Source organism: Semicossyphus pulcher, unplaced genomic scaffold (assembly GCF_022749685.1).
Source record: "Semicossyphus pulcher isolate SPU_LCO1_2020_fin unplaced genomic scaffold, fSemPul1.0.p SCAF_5, whole genome shotgun sequence".
Classification (NCBI taxonomy): Eukaryota; Metazoa; Chordata; class Actinopteri; order Labriformes; family Labridae; genus Semicossyphus; species Semicossyphus pulcher.
In genome coordinates this window covers 31,408,039-31,426,354 of record NW_027211726.1, presented here as the reverse complement: position 1 = coordinate 31,426,354, position 18,316 = coordinate 31,408,039, and positions in this window count along the sequence as shown.

Genomic DNA, 18,316 nt, shown 5'->3' with positions numbered 1-18,316 from the left:
CTCTAAAGAAACACAAACTCTCTGTGTTTCCTTCTGCAGGTTGTCCACCTTCTTCCCTCAGCAGAACACATTACTCACTGAATATTACCTGACTGTGATTGAGCAGGAAGGCGACACACGACATTTTCAAAGGGCAAAAGTAAACTGCTTTTAATTTCTGCTTCCTGGCATTTTGTGAGTCGTAAGAAAGGAACAATTTGTGCCAACAAATAATTTGATGCGCAAGTCTGGAAGGTGCAGGAAACTCACCACGGAGGCGTTTTTTAGTGGTGGTTAAAACATTTTAAAGACAACAGACCTACAAAAAGTTTTATACATACTCCACTAAAAGTTCTTGTTGTTTCCACTGACAGGCTCAGAGTGTCACTCTAAGTGTCTGACAACATACAGAAAGGATCCCTGCAGAGACAGACCTTTTTATATTAGAATAACATGTTCTTAACCAGCATCTTCAAAGCCACCAAACTCCATTGAGAAAACCAGTGATTTTACCGAACAGAACACAGCAGTTGGTAGTCTACCTCTGCCTCTGTAGCTGTTTTGTGACATTGTGTGACTTTTGGTGTTCATTTCTTAAACTACAATATTTGTGTAACACACAACAACACTGAAAACACCAACTGTGTCACGGTTATGGTGAAACAAAAAGGACCCAGATGCAGACAGTTATATATTTAAATAAAACAAAAGGCTTACTCGGTAACAGTCCAGGTATCAAAACCGAGGGAGAGACACAAAGAGACAAGAAGAAAATCCACACAGGAAACACGAGGAACAAGGATACTGCATGACGGACGACAGGTCACGGACAGAGACTCAGTGAACCCGCACAGAAGGGAAGGAACACAGAGACTAAATACACACAGGGTAATCAGGGACAGGTGAGACTAATCAACACAGGTAAGGCAGGAAACGGAACAAAGGAAGGAAGTAACACAAGACATGACACACAAGGGGCAAGAACTACAAAATAAAACAGGAAACACAAGAAGCCAAACTCAGGGCTACAAAGTAAAACAGGAAATAATTAACCACTGAAACACAAATGAAATACAAAGTAAAAAGACTAAATCATGACAAGAACATGGAATAAACCAAATACAAAACAATAAGAACTCATGACAACAAGAGACAAAGTGACAAGGTAAAACAGGAAATAATATCGGAACCCCGAAATACAAATCAAAAACATAACTGAACTACTAAACTCATGACAAAGCGGGTGGGACAGAGGCAATCTCAGATCCCATCGGCTATAGGCTGACGACGATATCCTCTGGGCACAACGGTGAACATGCCGGGCGTGTAGCCAGTGGTTAGCGATGAAGGACTTCCTTTTCCGCGTGAAAAAAGTCAGAATGAAGCTTTGTCAGGTCTGTCGTCAGGAGGACAAGAAAACTACTTTAAAAATGAGAAGTTTGTTGAATGGAGGGCGGATCATTTCTGATGCATTCGAGGAAGTCGGGAAATCTGAACGCTGAACGGCTTTCGTGACACCGCGTCAGGGAATTTATCTCAAGTTGAATTTTAGAACAGATTGTTGTTGAGCCGGGATGTCGTTACAGCGGATTACGTTCCGCCTGCATTTGCTCTCCTCACAGACTGTTTTTCCTGCATACGCCGCAGCCTGCTGATACGTGATTGGTCAATACTACTCGGACTACAAGCGTACTACAAACTGATTTGCCGTCCCTGAAATCCACAGATTCTACATTTGTCTGTAGAATCTATACATAGAGATTAGGACAGAGACCAGCAGCTCCAGTGTTCTGCGAGGTGAAATGACTCTTTTTTTCCCTGGAGTCTGGTGGCTTCGGAGACAGATGTAACTGCTGGAGCAAACTGCTGGAGCATTACAAAAATCCATTGCTCCTGTTTCACTTAAACCCCAAAATATGAAAAATGGGGCCCTTAATGAAAGATACAAGAATCCTCCCTGAACGTTCTGTGGGTCTGAGCGTGAACATGAGCGTGAACATGAACGTGCACAGAAGAATCCTTTTTCAGGGGCTGATCAGACAGGAGGATTATCACAGATATCCCTTACACTGAACACCTTTAAGTCCCTATTATGTTTTGACATTATCATTACTTAACATATGATGACCATATAATCAGGGCACATCAGTGTGATCACTGATTTAATGCATCCTGGCAAACTTTATAAAACTTGTGACCCCTCCCACTCTGGTTCCCAAACTCCATTAGAGCTACATGAGTGAGTCTGCAGTGACACTGAGATAAAGGTTACCCTCACATTTAATGATATACATTTCCCAGGGGACACTTTGAAGACAGCTATAAGGGCCTCTCAGCGTGTGTTTGTTATCCTTTTAAAAAGTTCAATAACACAATGGAAAACAATTTAATTAATACTGATTGTGTGTGAAAGAGCACTGCCGCAGGGCGCGGGAAAATGTCTGCTGAAACCTGCAGCATTTTAATCTCCCAGAATTAATTACCTGCTGAAGTACACTCCCCTCTCCGCCACATCCCCTCCAGGTCTTCTCTTCTGACCTTTACCTTTCTCCTCTGCTTTATTTAAGCACACTTCCTGCCATAACTGCTGAACTCTTCTAGAGATGTTCTGAAACTGATGTCGGTGTAGGTAATGCCTCAGAAACAACCTAAAACACGGGATCGGGTGTTAGCGAGAGCAGCAGGCCCGTGCAACGATCTGATTGGGAAATATTCTCTGAATAAAATCAACTTATTGCCCCAGAAAACAGCAAAGATACGAACAGTTCAGTGTGTTTGTGAGAGCTTCACTGAATAAAGCAATATTACATTAAAATAATTGTTTTCTTCTGTGCTTCCTGCAAACCTATAGCTGCTGCTAACGTTAGCTTAGCTTATGTGTAGGCGCTCTTCGGGTTTGTAATCCTCTGTCATTCATTGTTCTCGAGGTTTTTAACAGTAGCTGAAGGTTTCCTCTCCAAGACAAACTTACCTGGTGAATAAATCAGGTAAAAACAAAACATCGTCACTTTAAATCAGTACTGCTCTTAGCTTTTAAGCAGACACAAGAGAGACGGAGATGTTTCCAACTAGGGCTGCATAATAATGGACAAAATGATAACCACGATTATTTTGATCGTTATTCATAATTTTTTCAATGTTCTTTCACATTTAAACAAAGTATCATTTTCAGTTCCTTTCTGTGCTACATTCCAGCTGGTGTACAAACTTCACATCAATCTAAGACTTAATATCTGCTTTCTTTACCTGAATTTGATGCATCATGGGTAATTTCAGTGTGTCTCTGGGAGTTTGGTGGATAGAGTGGCTTTGTGCAGCGTCTCTGTTCTGGATGTCTGACCTGACGCTGGAGGAGGACGGGGAGCAGCGCAGATGCAGGTTTCATGACCTCTTTGATGATTTTCTTTTGCTGCTTAACATCACTGTAAACTCCAAATACCTCCAAACAATCAACGACGAGCCGTTTCAGGGGAGCTGTGTTTCAGTTTATCGTGTGACTCGCTCTCTTCCTGTTTTAGCGTAAAGACAAGCAGCGTTCAAAACGCGACCGAGAGTAGGACAGATTTATTCTGTATATGAACAGACTTAAGGACAAACTCAGGGCCTAGCCCCCCCCTCTGTATGTCATCTTCCTTGTGTGTGCTTATTAGGCCTTAAAAAAAACTAACAGCCTTTTATTTAACATTTTTGAAAAAAAATTCTGTTAACTTGGTAATGTGACCTTCTGTTGTGAGTGTTGTATTTGTGTATTGTATTTTCCATTGTTTGTCGTATGTTTGTATTTGTATGTCGATTAAAATTCAATAAAATTTAAATCCCCAAAAAAACCCGACAGAGTGTTAGCCGCCTTCACGACACGTTTGCACAAACAACACTTCAAAGATGTGACAGAGACGTTAAGAGATCATAATGAAAAACAACACAGAGGCGTTCATGAGGACGGCTACGTATTCTCTTCCCATATTAATCAGCTGCTGTAACCATGACGACCACAGACACATTCGGCTGAAAGTCTCCTGTTAACACGGTCACTTGCTGAACTGAAACTGTTGTTTACTCTGCCACTCTAAACTGCTGCTGCACGTGACAGGCCAGCGCCCCCAAAAGTGAAGCCCAAACCTCTCCATCGCCCCCCGGGGGAGGGGCTGTTAGTTTAGGGAGCGCTTGATTTGATATGCAGCCGAGTTTTCTACGGGCGGAGCACGCACTTTCGTGAGGAATCCAAAATCATGATGGATTAATATTCCATTGATTGTGCAGCCCTATTTCCAACTCATTTCTGTCTACGTTATGACCGACCTTCAAACCAAACACAGCTGCCATGCATTCTCTGAGCGGGGCAATACAAACATCACATCCACATGGGGTTAGTAACATACAGCCGTCTCTCAGCTGTGTGTATTGGTGCTTTGTATTGTGCTCTTAGCTCACTCAGCTGCTGGAATCTGTATAGAAAGAAGTAAATGGTAACATAACATCTCTGAGCTGTTCCTCTTTATAAACTTTCTGCCTGATGACCTCATGGTGAAGTATCCGGCTCGACTGACTGGAGGTTAATAGAGTCAATGCAGGGCGGGTCACTGTCTGCACACATCGCTGTGACCTCTGAGGTCAGCCCTAAGTGTTTGGTAATAGGGGGGATTAAACACGTACTCTGCAGATACTTAAGAAAGAAGGCAATTTTTCCACACTTGTAGTGAAATACTATTAAGTTAACTAAGTTCATTATCTGCCTAAGCCCATAAAAAGATAAATGATGCTGCACTCTGCTCTCACTCTCTGACTATAAAATACTCTGCCTGCAGCCATAACAGCAGCAGAAGTGAGATTTAAATAAGCACTAACTCCAAATGGAAATGCTGGAGAAGCAGCCATTTAAATATTCTACATGGAACACTTTTAAGTATCGCTGGATCATTGTCAAATTAATGCTTTTACTTTATTAAAATTACTGTAAGTTATGAGGCTATTGTTACCCGTTACTCAAAGTGCTGATACCACAGTGTAAAAGTGCTATGAACACCACATTTCTGTTATTTAGAAGGTTTATAAGATATTAAAAGGTCACATAAGATAATAAAATCCATCATCTTAAACTGTGAAACCTTTATAGCCCAGTTTGGACCAAAATAATGTTCCCCGTCCTCACTTAGCATCCTCGCAGAACACAAAGCTGCTTCCAAAAAACTCCAAAGCTTTACTACTGAAAAGGTTCATTTGATCTGATTTCTGACTACAACATAAACTGTTATGTACAAACCCTCCACATGCACCGTGACCAAAGGTTACCAAAGGCATGCAGGAGCAGTGTTGGGTAACGCGTTACAAAGTAATCCAGTACTCAGATTACTTTTTTGTTGTAACGAGTAACTTAACGACTTAGTTCTGCAATTCAACTGATTTGTGTAGTTACTTTTTCATAAAAAATAATCTGTTACTGGAAAACAAATCACCGTATTTCTCTTTTGCTTTTGTCGCCACAGAAACAGAAACTCTCTGAAGCTCTGTTTCTGTTTCTCTTCTCCTTCTTGGCAGGTAGCTGCGTACCAGCAGAAGGTAAACACAGCTGTGTCAGTGCGCATGAGTAGCTAGCTAACTCAGCTAGCGAGCTGTCGGAGAGGACAGCGTTTACTTGAATGTTCGGGTGAAAGGGACGAGAACAACATGACGGTGAGATGTAAGCTGTGTCTGGAGGAGAAGTGCTCGTCAGCTGTGAAGAGCTCGACTTCAAACATGAAGAAGCATCTGCAGTTAAACACAGCTCCACAACACTGGTGGGACTAAGAGCCTGTGTTGTATTGTTGTTATGGAAACAGCTGTGCCTAATACTGTCTGCCTCTGCCCAGTTCACTGTCAGACTGTTAGCATCATAAAGAGCTGTAAAGGTTATACTGCATCTGTCATTCCTGTTATCAGGCTGCAGAGTTACAGATTATGGGCCGTAAACGAGGCTCTGCGATGACGGTAGCGTCGATACATTCAAAGGTAGACGTACAGCAGGCTACACGCTGTCCTGATGATATTACACACATGTGGAACGAGGCGCAGAGAGGGTTTAATTTTTGGTTATGCAAAAGTAATCTAACACGTTACTGTTCTCAGGAGGTAACACAGGAACGTAACGAGTTACTTTGAAAAGTAACGATGTAACACTGTAGAGGAGGAACCAGATCATCTTATGTTGAATTGTTTGGACACTGACGGAGCTGCTGTTTATAACAAGTTAGGCTATTAACTCGATTGTTGACCGCTCACAGATTTCACTCAGATTTCCCAAAATATACCTTTTATTTTACTACTCATATAAACAACCTCCTAAATAATCCATAGTTGTTCCCTTTGCACTCGTAATTTGTCGTGTCATTCCATTAAAGTTCCAAAACCACATGTGCTATTGATGTATTGATGTTGAAATAAAACATAATTAACCTTTAAATATTGCTCTGATAATCAGCAGAAGTTAAAGGTCCTCTAAATGCTCTGTTACATCCCAGCATGCATCAGTTCTGATGGTTTCCCTCACAGATTATTACCTGTGTTAAATGTTACATGTTATTTATTGTGCTGACATTTTGTGGCTTATAGATGGATCTGAACCGCTGAACCCGTCGTCCAGTTACTCAGTGAACTGTGGAGACCTGCTGTCATGGAGGAGGGCGATGAATCTCTGTGCTGACGTGGGGGTGTCTTGAGAATGGAAGCTTTTTTAATTTAGTTTTCTAACCCTGGATTTATTCCAGATTCCAGCCTTGTTCGATTTATTGTTAAACAAAGGGTCAAAGAAGACAGCGTGTCCGTCTCCTTTTCACAGAGAGCCGGAGCTAACTCATCTCTATCCAATAAATATGTTCCGATTCAGTCCCTCATACATGCAAACAACAAGTCATGTACCATGCACTTAACGACATGAATGGGGGAGTGTTCCGGTTTACACACAGAGGCTCATTTTTCTCCATGAAAAGCAGCAAAGATTTGTCAACACGTACAACGCCGGGAAATTCCTCTCCTGCCGAACAAAGCGCTTGTTGTCTTGTGTTCTTTTTGTTTTATTTTGGCGGGGTTATCAATTACAGACAATAACCGGGATCGGATGGGTGGGGAGCCCGGGTGACAAGGGTAAGAGAGCTATTTGGATTTCTAGAGCCTCACTCCAGGCTCTCAATAACAGGATTAATGTCGCCCCCGGTGCTGCTGTTCCGCTTGGAAAAGGATCAATCGGAAAAAGGCAAAAGCGTATTAAAAGGATTATAGATTAGCAATTAGATGTCTTCTGACTGGGGGTTACAAAGTGCTCTCACACAGTATTTTGAGTCTTAAGGTGAGCTGTGTGACGGCTGCCACTGTGGTCCACTTCCTGCCGCATGCTCGACCGTCTCTACGCTGACACTGAGGGGTTCGTCTGAGGCCAACGGCTGTCTGCTGCTCCGAGTTAGACTGATTATTTTCCGCATCTTTATTGACTTTGCCTCTTTTTTCACATCTTTTGTCTACAAACATCCCTTTTCTTTTTCTGCTTCTGTTTCACAGGGTGTCGGTTTGGAGTTTTAGAAAAAAGGTGAATTCAGTTGGAATCTGAACTTTAAGTCTTCAATCCCCCTTCATGTGATACCAACAAAGCTTCTCCTAAAAGTGGAGTCAGTGGGCCTGTCTGCTTTCTGTTCTCTGTCTGTTAATTGTGCCCTGATTATTATGTGTATTACTGTGTCCCCCCCTTTCCCTCATAACTCCAGACCAAGTTTCCTTAATTATTTTTATCTTGCTGCCTTTTTTAAGTGCTTTCTAAATTGGACTTTGAAAAGTTCAGTTCAATTCAATATTTATGGTAACACTAAATGTAACTTTAACGCACCAATATAAACTACTGATATTGATCCAGGTTTAGAGATAAATATTTACTAGGGCTGTCAAAGTTCATGCGTTAATAATGCGTTAACGCACATTCCCTTTAACCAGGGGTTGACATTGAGCACAATTTTCCACTGGCACTCCGGGGCAGTAACTTTACAAATTCACTGGCCCTGCAATTAAAACAACTGGCCCTGAAATAATTTGTTATTTGGTATTATTTTAACGTCAAATTTTGTTTCTCTGTAAGAGTTCTTATTAATGAATATGTGTTCAATTGTGGAACTATTATAAACTCATAAAAATAGACCAAAATAATCATATGGGTATAAAGAGGCTTCTTTTACCACTCTTGGTTCAGCAACTCTGACAGACGCTGGTCAAATGTATGTTTAATTAGCGTGATCAGTCTGTGAGAGTAACTTTTTGAAACGAAATCTTACCGTCTCCTACTTCCTGTAGCCGTTAAAGGTAAACAGTCCGCGGCACGTCCGCTCTGTGAACGGTTCGTTTATGTAGCCACAGCGCTAACGTGCACCAGGACGAGGTGTTGCTGATAACTGGAATACATACACTTATTGCCGCCTCACGTAACTGCCCATCTGCCTCGATCATCCCGCAGGCGCATCTGTGATGGCCGGAGCATCGCATGCATGTTTACAGTTTACAGGCAGGTGGAGTCCATGCCTCGACGGGTCTGTTTTGGCAGCAAAAGGAGACCTACACAATATTAGGCAGGTGGTCATAATGTTATGGCTGATCGGTGTACAGCAATACATTCATGGACCAACATGTCCAATAGACCCATCATTAAACACAGAGGAGAGTAAGGCCCTCAGCCTTGTTTCTTTTTATCAGTTATACCTGATTGTTGTATAATATGTGACATTTTATTTAGTAAGTAATAAATGATTTTCTTGTTGTTGTTCTCCTCAGATGGATTCCCTGTAACATTATTGAGTTAAACATGAGATCTATAATATAATTGTTTACCATAAAGCTGTGGCTACAGTTCATTTAGCACTATCTGTGGCTGATCCCTCATGTCTGTGAGGCCGTCAGCAGAGAACCAAAGCGTGCACTTCCTGCTTCATTTGGCTTCCTTCACTGTTCTCAGCTTCAGGTCCATGTGTTCCACAGACAGAATAAACAAGACAGATCCTTCAGGAAGCGACCTGTGACAGGCTTCACAGGGCGTCAGCCGCGCGTGTGCCGTCACTGTGAGCCGTCTCAGCCATTTGTTATGTCCAAGGTCAGCGTGCGGGTCAACACGGGCAGATCCTGGAGAATGATCTTCAAACACGATTCATAAGACGACACATCATCTGTTTTATTATTGAATCACATATCGGAAAATGAAAGTCACCGAGGTCAGCAGCACTTTGATCTTATTTGTGCATTTTTACCAAAGAAAGGGAAAATAGTTCTTTTACTTTTCAGACGTTTTCATGTGAGAGTTTGTAAATCATCACAGACAGAGCAAACGTCCTCCTTTAACAACATGGCTGTTTATACTTCACTCATTCAGTCCCAGGAGCAAAGCTTTTGATTTTATCACTAGTTTTATTCTTTTAATAAATGTCTAATTTTACCTTCAGTATGGATTGACTGCATCTTTTTTCTGTGGAGGTTACCCTGAAATACTTGATGTAAACATAGTTGTTATTGGATATTATGTTGTTGAATTTAGATTAACCTTCGATCCTATTAATTATGTAATTATTAAAGGTCATTCCAGAACAATAATCCAACAGAGATTTGTGATAAAATACACCTGCTACCTAATTTTGCAGCAGCATCACAAAGAGTAATTACCAGCCTCAAGTCATCAAATACAGCAGCTAGTTAGTGAACCACGCTTTAACATATGATGCTGTCATTTCTGGAAGCTGTCCTCCAGATCAGCGGCTCCCAAGCTTTTTATGCAATGCACCTTCTACATCCCGATCGGGTTGACGCACCCCCAACCCCCGACGCCTTAAAAAAAAAAAGAACAGAAAAGCCTATTTATAGCCTCATTAGAGGCAAATTTATCATCATATCTCATTCTTTCTCCTCCAGTCTGATGCCCACTCTTGTTGCCTCTTTTGCCCCCATGACAATGGGTCTATGTGCTCCTGGTTTGTCGGTGCTCCCTGCTCCTCCTTTTCGATCTCCCCCGCCTCTTCTTTCTCCAACTCGGGTGCCAGTTGTGCATGGCTAGGCTAGCTAACGTTAGTAACGTAAACGCAGGCTGAGAGGAAGACCGGCAGGAGAGGAAGTGCATTTAGGGTCCATTTATGTTTTTATTAAAATGTACATTTTTTATTTTACAAATTTTACATTTTTATTTTAGAAAGGAACATTTCTAATTCGTGTTTTATTTTGTTAAAAATCGGTGTAATTAAGACGCCATTACAGTTTTCCTCACGCACACTCCCTGGAGGCAGCTCGAGCGACCCCAGGGGGCGCGCGCACCACACTTTGGGAATCCCTGCACTAGATGATTATGTTGATGTTTTGTTGACGTCAGGTGATGTAGTATGACCTCACTAGTAAACATTGTTGAACATAGCTCAACAATTTTCCAAAAATGTCTAAAGTCATATTTTACTCAAAAGGTTAAAGGTCAACTTCATTATTACATCACAACGTCCTGATAAACACTTTTGGTAAACGGAGGCATTGAACCGAGGAATGCAAAACTCTGACGGGGGAATTCACTGAGAATGAATTGCGGCAGCTGATAGCTCCATAAACTGCATCATTTACCCCCGCTAACTGCCCCGTCTCAGGGTCCGCTTCACAAAGCAAACTGCACTGATGATATTGAAGCGCAAACACGCCCACAATGTGTCGCAGCTCCGTGCAGTTTGCTCCTGTTTTGTGTCTGATTGTGGAGAGGAGCTGTGTGCAGTTCCGCTCTCTGCTGCGCTGTGCTGCGCCCTACTGCGCCATGCTGCACTCTCAGGCATCAGCTGAGCTCCACCCTGACGGAGGTCAGCTCCACCCACAGATCGATGATGAGCAGGGAGAGGAGGGGGCAGCTCTTTGAACAGTTTAACTATTCGAAGTGAGCTTTATTTTTTAAACAAGCGCACAGCAGCAGCTCATCCAGATAATAATATATATTACTGACATACACCTTTTTTGATCGCACAAAAGGTGAGTTGTCGTCATGATCAGTGTAAACTCAGAGCGTGACAGCCCTTACAATACTGCGCCACAGTTCCCACCAGCTCTCTGCAGACGGTCATATTTTCTCTCTAACTGTGCGTTGCTCTTAGCGCTGCTGTTAGTGGATTAGACACTTTTTGCCACAAGGCTCATTTATATAGAAAGGAGCTAAATTTGCCCCGAATGTTTGCACAATGACTCATTTAAATACACGCAAACGGCACGGGAGCACAGAGACGCTGTTTGCTCTGCAGCGCACTTCGGGGTGCATTCAAAGCTCTGCATGTGTGAATGAGGCGAGAGTTTTTGCATCAATCCATCCGTGACTGCCCCCTGAATGGAGTGAGGGGCGAAGGATGGGTGAAAAAATTACGGGGCTTTCACACAGGAGAGCAGAGTTTAAAACCAGTGTTCATTGTTACTTGACGTGTACATGAAATATGATATAATATGTGTGTTAGGTAACTAAACTATGTATTTAAACCCATGATCGTTTCCTTTTTCCCCATAGTTTTTGGCAGTTTTACAGTGAGTGTTAGACACATTGACTTAGGACAGACATAAGCTACTTCAAGCACAGGTTCATTAATGTTGCATGATCATCATAAAAGTCATTAAATGAGAGCCAGCTTTGTTTCTGAAAGGCCAGCTGGACAGCTAAGTTGGGAGTTGGAAAATGAATACAGCTGATTTTCCTCAGGTCTGTCTCAGTCTGTGCTCCTGTTCTCCGTCACTGCCTGAAATCTGTCCGAATACAATGTCAGGTGTGTCCCAGACGGTGAGTGAACTTTTCTAATTAAATGACCCTTAAAGTGCAACAACACCAGGACGGCTCAGGTGGATTAAACTTAACATACATGATTTTTGTTTTTGCAAACAAACAGTCAAGAAGTCCTGATACCTGCACGACAACACTGATCTTTAAGTCCTCTATCGTGACCGTTATGAGCGAGACAAAGACAGATTCCTGTTGCTCTCCTGCTGTTTGAACACGAGCAGAACTCAGGCAAGTTTTTTGGCTTGCAATGAAGCACTACAAAGTAACTTTCCACCACAGATCTGTCTGATGGCAGAGACTATTTATAACTGGAAGTTCAGTATTTCTGCTTTGCAATATCATTTTTTCGGCTAAGGTGTGTGTGTGTGTGTGTGTGTGTGTGTGTGTGTGTGTGTGTGTGTGTGTGTGTGTGTGTGTGTTTTCTTTTCTGTCTCCTGAATCTTTGTGACCAGCTGGCAGGCCGGTGCTTAGCCAGCTCCAGTGAAAGCCCTCAGCAGTTTCACTTTAACACCTGGGTGTCATTCTGCAGCTTTTTCTCTGCTCCTTCACTTATAAACAAAGTACGCGTTTTCGTATCAGGCTACAGGAAGTATCACAACATGAACAAGGTTTTAATCTTACAGTTTAACGTGAACGCATTCTGTCATTTTGTCTTCAACACTGTAACATCTAAGTACAAACCTGTCCATGCAACACTTCAACTGTCAGCTTGTCCAAATAACTTCTAACTTTAACTTGAATTGAACTTTGTGTCTCTAATTAAATGTAGGTTTCATTCGTCCGTTTTGTTGGAGCTGCTGAGGACTTTATCTGACAGCCAAAAGGCCAAGAGCCAGAAAAATACAAAGTTTCTGTTGTTACCAATTAAAACGTTTGTTTATTGTATGCAAGGAAAAGAAGGAAAAACTATATTTGATTAGCGGACAAAAATATAAAGTTTATCATCAAATATATAATTATGACAGAAAAAAATTGCAAGAATGAAGTAAGTCAAAGTTTTCTATTCCTGCGAGCACTCAGAGTGCTTTTACGCTTCATGTCACATTCACCCTTTCACACACATTCACACACTGATGGCAGAGGCCTGCTATGTAGTGCCCAAGTGTCAATCAGTCATCACAATCACACACTGTTGGCTAACCCCCCCAACAGTAAACTTTACTGATGAATCATGAGTCAAATTTACTGATGAAAACCAAAATTTGCTCGTAAACTTCTCAAGTTAAATAAATTCTTATTGGTATGTAGACTTTACTGAGAATATCCTCTGTTCAATTTACTAGGAATTTATGTGTGGAAATTGTTACTGAGGTTTTTCTAAGTAAACCACACTCCGGAGTTTTTTCAGCGAAGGACACTTTGACACGTAGCCTGAGGGAGCTGGGGATCGAACCACCAACCTTCTGATTGAAAGACAACCGACTCTACCACTGAGTCACAGCATACGTTTTTGCCCAAGCTCAAAAGGCTAGAAGGATAAAGCGATCAAGTGATAACATAATTTACTCAAAAGGTCAAAGGTCAACTTCATTATGACATCATAACATCCTGAAAAAAGAACACTTTTGGCTGGCGGAGGCAGGCCATCTAGTATGTGTCGGCCTGGTGCGTGAGAGCCGAGCTCCTGTGAGAGGTGTGTTAAAGGATGTGGGGATGACAGGCGAACATAATGATCCAATATTTCACAGAAAAACAAGACAATTAAAAAAGAAAACTTTGTGAACAACATGTTTTCTTTGTCCACACCCAGCTAATCGTCTTAGGACCACTTTGACTCATTTTTTTATGGAATAAACAGGTTTATCTTCTTTTTAAATACTTTGTTAATATATAACAATGTATTTAAAAAGAAGCTCAACTTAAAGCAGTTCCAACAGTAACTTAAAATAAACATCATAATCACAATCATTATTGAGTTGTCACATTAACATCATTCCAGTAAGGTGACACCTTTCGATCAGGTGACACCTTTCACTGTAGATGTAACATCTGTTTCTGTAGAAAACATCACAAAGATGAAAACAATATCAATATTTTATGTACTGAAGCGTTTCTGTAGAGGATTCAAATTCCTGTTTTAACTAAATATAAATAAGTACATGTTTGATATTTATTTTTTTAAACTATAGAGACACATACCACACGGCACAAGTCAAGAGGAGGAACTGGACCCCCCCAAAAAAACAACAAACAGGAAGACAAACAATGACCACAACGGAAAATAAGAAGAAGAAACTCTTTTGTTACTGTTTGTAATGATATGAGTCACACTAATGTAGGGGCTTAAATGCAGCACGTCAAACTGATCATTGCAGTGACACACATACACTCAACACATCTATATCCTTTACCTTCCTTTATGTACAGTATCTTTACATTATTGAGACCTGAAGGTGAGGCCTGCCCCCCCCTGCCTCTATAGGTTTCTTTTTCCCAGCATGCATTTGTGACTAGAAGGAGAATTGAGGCAGGAACTCGACTGTGTCCAATCTCTATTGATTCCTGGCCTACCTTGGCCTGCGTCCTGCCGTTGGTGTAAACGCACAGTGTGGAAATGTGTAGAAACAAATGGACTCCTTCATTGGTTGTGACAGCTGTGCGGGATTTGACGGACAGGAACTAATTTTTCCATCATACGCAAATAAAAACAAGAGAAGGAGAGCGAGTAAGTGGCTTATTAGAGGCAGGTGTTGAGTGAACCCTATAAATGCAAATATCAGTTAGCCGGCTTCTTTTCCATCACCACAGATTTGCTGGTATTTTTTTATTTCTACTGAAAAATCTCTGTTACAGTTTAAAAAAAGGATTCAGTTTTGAAATGTTCCACCTTTAGATCAAGTCAGCACTTAAACGTCTGTTCTATAGGGAAGATTAATCAACACTTAAGGCCAAAAACAATTAAATCCAGTTATGATGTGTGTTCATATTTCCATAATAATATCTTTTCTGTCCTTCCATGTTCTTTTTTTCCACTTCCACTTCCACTGTCCCTGCCTCAGCGAGAAGCAACTTAGAGCAACTTTCAGAATTCAGCTTCTAAATATTCATAGGCATCAAAAATAGACCTGTCCGACGACATTACTGTAGCTTCCTTACAGGGGAATCGTAGTTTATTTAAAGCTGCACCCTGTTTTTACATACTTTGCATTGTAAATAACAAATAGGTACCAAAAGTTTTGGATGTGTTCAAGATGATTGCGTCAGCAGGAAGCCTTGAAAACAGTTTGTGATGGCTGCAATCAGCGTTGGCCAAGCTACTCCTGAAATACTGAAATATAGTGAGCTAAGCCAGTGGTTCCCTAAGTGGGGGGGGGGGGGTATATCCATACAATAATGGATAAAATATGCAATTTTAAATCATTTTGAATGTTTATGTTTTTCGGAAAACAAATACAAAAATAGTCACCAAAATCAACCAACCATCATCAATCAAGCAATTAAATACAATGGCTCATCAGTTGTCTGCTTCTTTTTTTTGTTGCCACATTGCTGCTGAGGGTGTTACAACAGGTTAGCTCAAGCATCAGTAGCAGCAGGTCAATTTACAGCAGCACAGGAAACACAACAACATGTGCACATAGGGAGGCCCAATTTCTGCAAATGTGACAGGTTGTATGTGTCAGACTAAAGTAAATGATAATTGATCTCATTTCATTCTCCCTTTATTTCAGTTGTTACAGTATTAACTGTTCACAAGATGTTGTTTCATTCTTAGTTATTAAGGTGCATTAGTATGGGTAGTAATAGCAAGCAAGGAACAAAGATAATAGTTCAGATCCTTGAATGAATGGGTTAACTGCTCTGTGATCCCTTGGTAATGCCTTGCAGTTCCAGTAGGGAAGATCGCGCTCTGCTTCCTCACTGAATACAGACGAGCGGAAGCAAGAGCTGCATGTGTGTTTCCCTCATTCTTATCCCACAACAATTTCCCCTTTTTAAGGTAATTACCGTACATAAAGCACTGTTAACTTGTGGACACATGTTAGCAATAGTTCTCCTTATGTTACTGTGATTTTAAATGACAGAAACATATGTTTTGTACTGATTAACTGTTGAGTGTGTTTCCGGCTAATTCAGACAATGTGTAAGCTAGCGCCAGGAGACCACGAGCTCTGCTGCCGTTTTCAACTGTTGAGTCCACGGCGTTTAAACTAGTTACATTTGTTAGTTCATGTAGCAGCGGTAATAAGTTAGGTTAAAAACCCTATTCATATTTATATTCTGTATGATATATTTAGTCAAAAAGATACACTTGTAATGGTACCTGTGGCCCTGTAATTGAATGTGTTTCAGAATGTGTTTGGAATGTGCTTTTAAGTACTTACATTTGTATAGTTTTAATTGTATCTGCACATAACTGAATACAGACGAGCAGAAGCCAGAGCTGCGTGTGTGTTTCCCTCATTCTTATCCCACAACTATTTTCCCTTTTTAAGGGTACAACACAAACCAGCTAAATTAAGTATCTTAGGCTTTAAGCCCGAATGAAACGTTGGGTAATACCAACCAAAGACCAAGTGGACAGACTAGTGAGGAGGCCAGCAGAGGCGGAGAGGCTCTACTTAATGCAAAAAGACTTTATGAGCACTGACTTACATAAAAGTAAATTAAAGATTGCAACTAAATGTGGAGGATGATCTCCGAGTGGCCGTCTCCAAAATTAAAGCCATAATTTACTAGCTCTGCTCCATGCATAGTGCACACCCATCTCATTTGGTCAGTTTAACGTTGAAATGAAAGTAATGTGTAAAAATCCTAAAATGTAAGTTTGCACATGACATCAACAATGTCTGTGTCTGCTTTTTATGCATACAGACACACACAGACATCACCTGTGCGTCTACTCATTAAATATTGTATGTTCACTCAATGCTTCAGTCTATACATGCAGATGTACACATGTATTCTGCAGTGTTGTGACCAAGCCATCTTTGCTCAAGTCCCAAGTCTCAAGTCATTTGGTCCAAGTCTCAAGCAAGTCTCAAGTTGTTTTTTCTTGGGCAAGTCAAGTCAAGTCATGTCGAGTCCTCAGTAAGGCAAGTCAAGTCCCGAGTCAAGTGACTTTTTTTCCACCCAAGATCCAGCACTCTGACCTGTAGTATCCGGTCTTAGAGAAAACACAAAGTGTTAGCAGCCCGTCTAATAATGATATTATTGGCCAATTTATATAACCTGTTCAAAAATTATGACAGTGAATTGTATCTGTGTTATCTTGGCACAGAGGCAGCCATGATGATGGTCTGCTCTGAGACCGTGTTGAGTAGTAATGAGTACGACTGATGAGGATTCTCTTTGGGGTCTTTGATGTTGCGTGTTGCCATAGCGAGTTTGACAAACAGCCAGTCATCCAATCATGACAATCACATACCAGGGAGCTTTTTGAGTCGTCCAATCATGATTCCCAGTTTGTGCTGCGTAAATACTTGATAGTTAGAGAGAAACTTGACAACATTCAATTATATTTTATATCTAACAGCTAACATTCAAACTTATGAACACACACAAGTCATCCGAGTTATCATGCCTCAAGTCGAGTCTCAAGTCATTTATTTTTTGTCAAGTCGAGTCACAAGTGATCAAAACAGTGACTCGAGTCCAAGTCACCAAGTCTCAAGTCCACATCTCTGGTATTTTGCTTCCAGCCTTCCTTAAATTACTGTAAAATGATATTATGGTTTTTGGGCTGTTTCGGTTGGCCTATTAGCACGTGTGTGCAACATAATATGCTTTAACCACCTCCAGGGACAGTGGAGGTCGCCAGTCTCTGGCATTGTTATTTTGGGGGTCACAGGCTGAAAGGTTTGGGAACCCCTGCACTAAGCTCCCAGTTACTCTGCATTAAATGAGCTGCACTAGACTGAAGCTACCCCCTAGAGAAACGTAGCAAGCTAAGCTACAGCCACACGGCAAATAGCTTGCTATATCAAAGCTACTGCATTATCTTTTACAGTGAACCAATTTTTTTCCAAGTCAATACTATGACCATGGTATTATTAATAATACAGCTCTGTTCTAAAACTGGTGGTTACGTCTACATTTATTTCAAGCAGATAGTTCAAAGAAAGAGACTTCACTTTACTGCCTTATGATAGTGTAAGTTTAACAACTGGCTCGATTTACCCCACAGCATTTGGCTCAACTTGCCCCACAGCCGTGACTCTCTTGGATCTTTCTTTTTGGGACACAATGTTCAACATTTTATTTGCTGCCATTACTATCAGTGTTTTGTTATTGCTGTTGCCTGGTTTAGCTCCATCTGCATGATTAAACAAAGAATAAATGATAATGATATGTGATTGGTATCATCCTCACATTGTGTCGCGGATATCCCAGCCTGTCTGCTCCCGTCAGCCTGTTTGTGAGCACAAACTGTCTTTTCAATAGGCTGCATGTTTGTGCTTGATCACATTATTCATCCTTTCAAAAGGCAATCATGGCTGAACATTCAAAACAGAACTAACAGGCTGTTCAGCAGCTCGCCTATCCTTCCTGTTTTTACTCCCTGAAACCATACCAAGACCAACTCGGTCCTTACGAGTCCTATGTGATCATAGAACA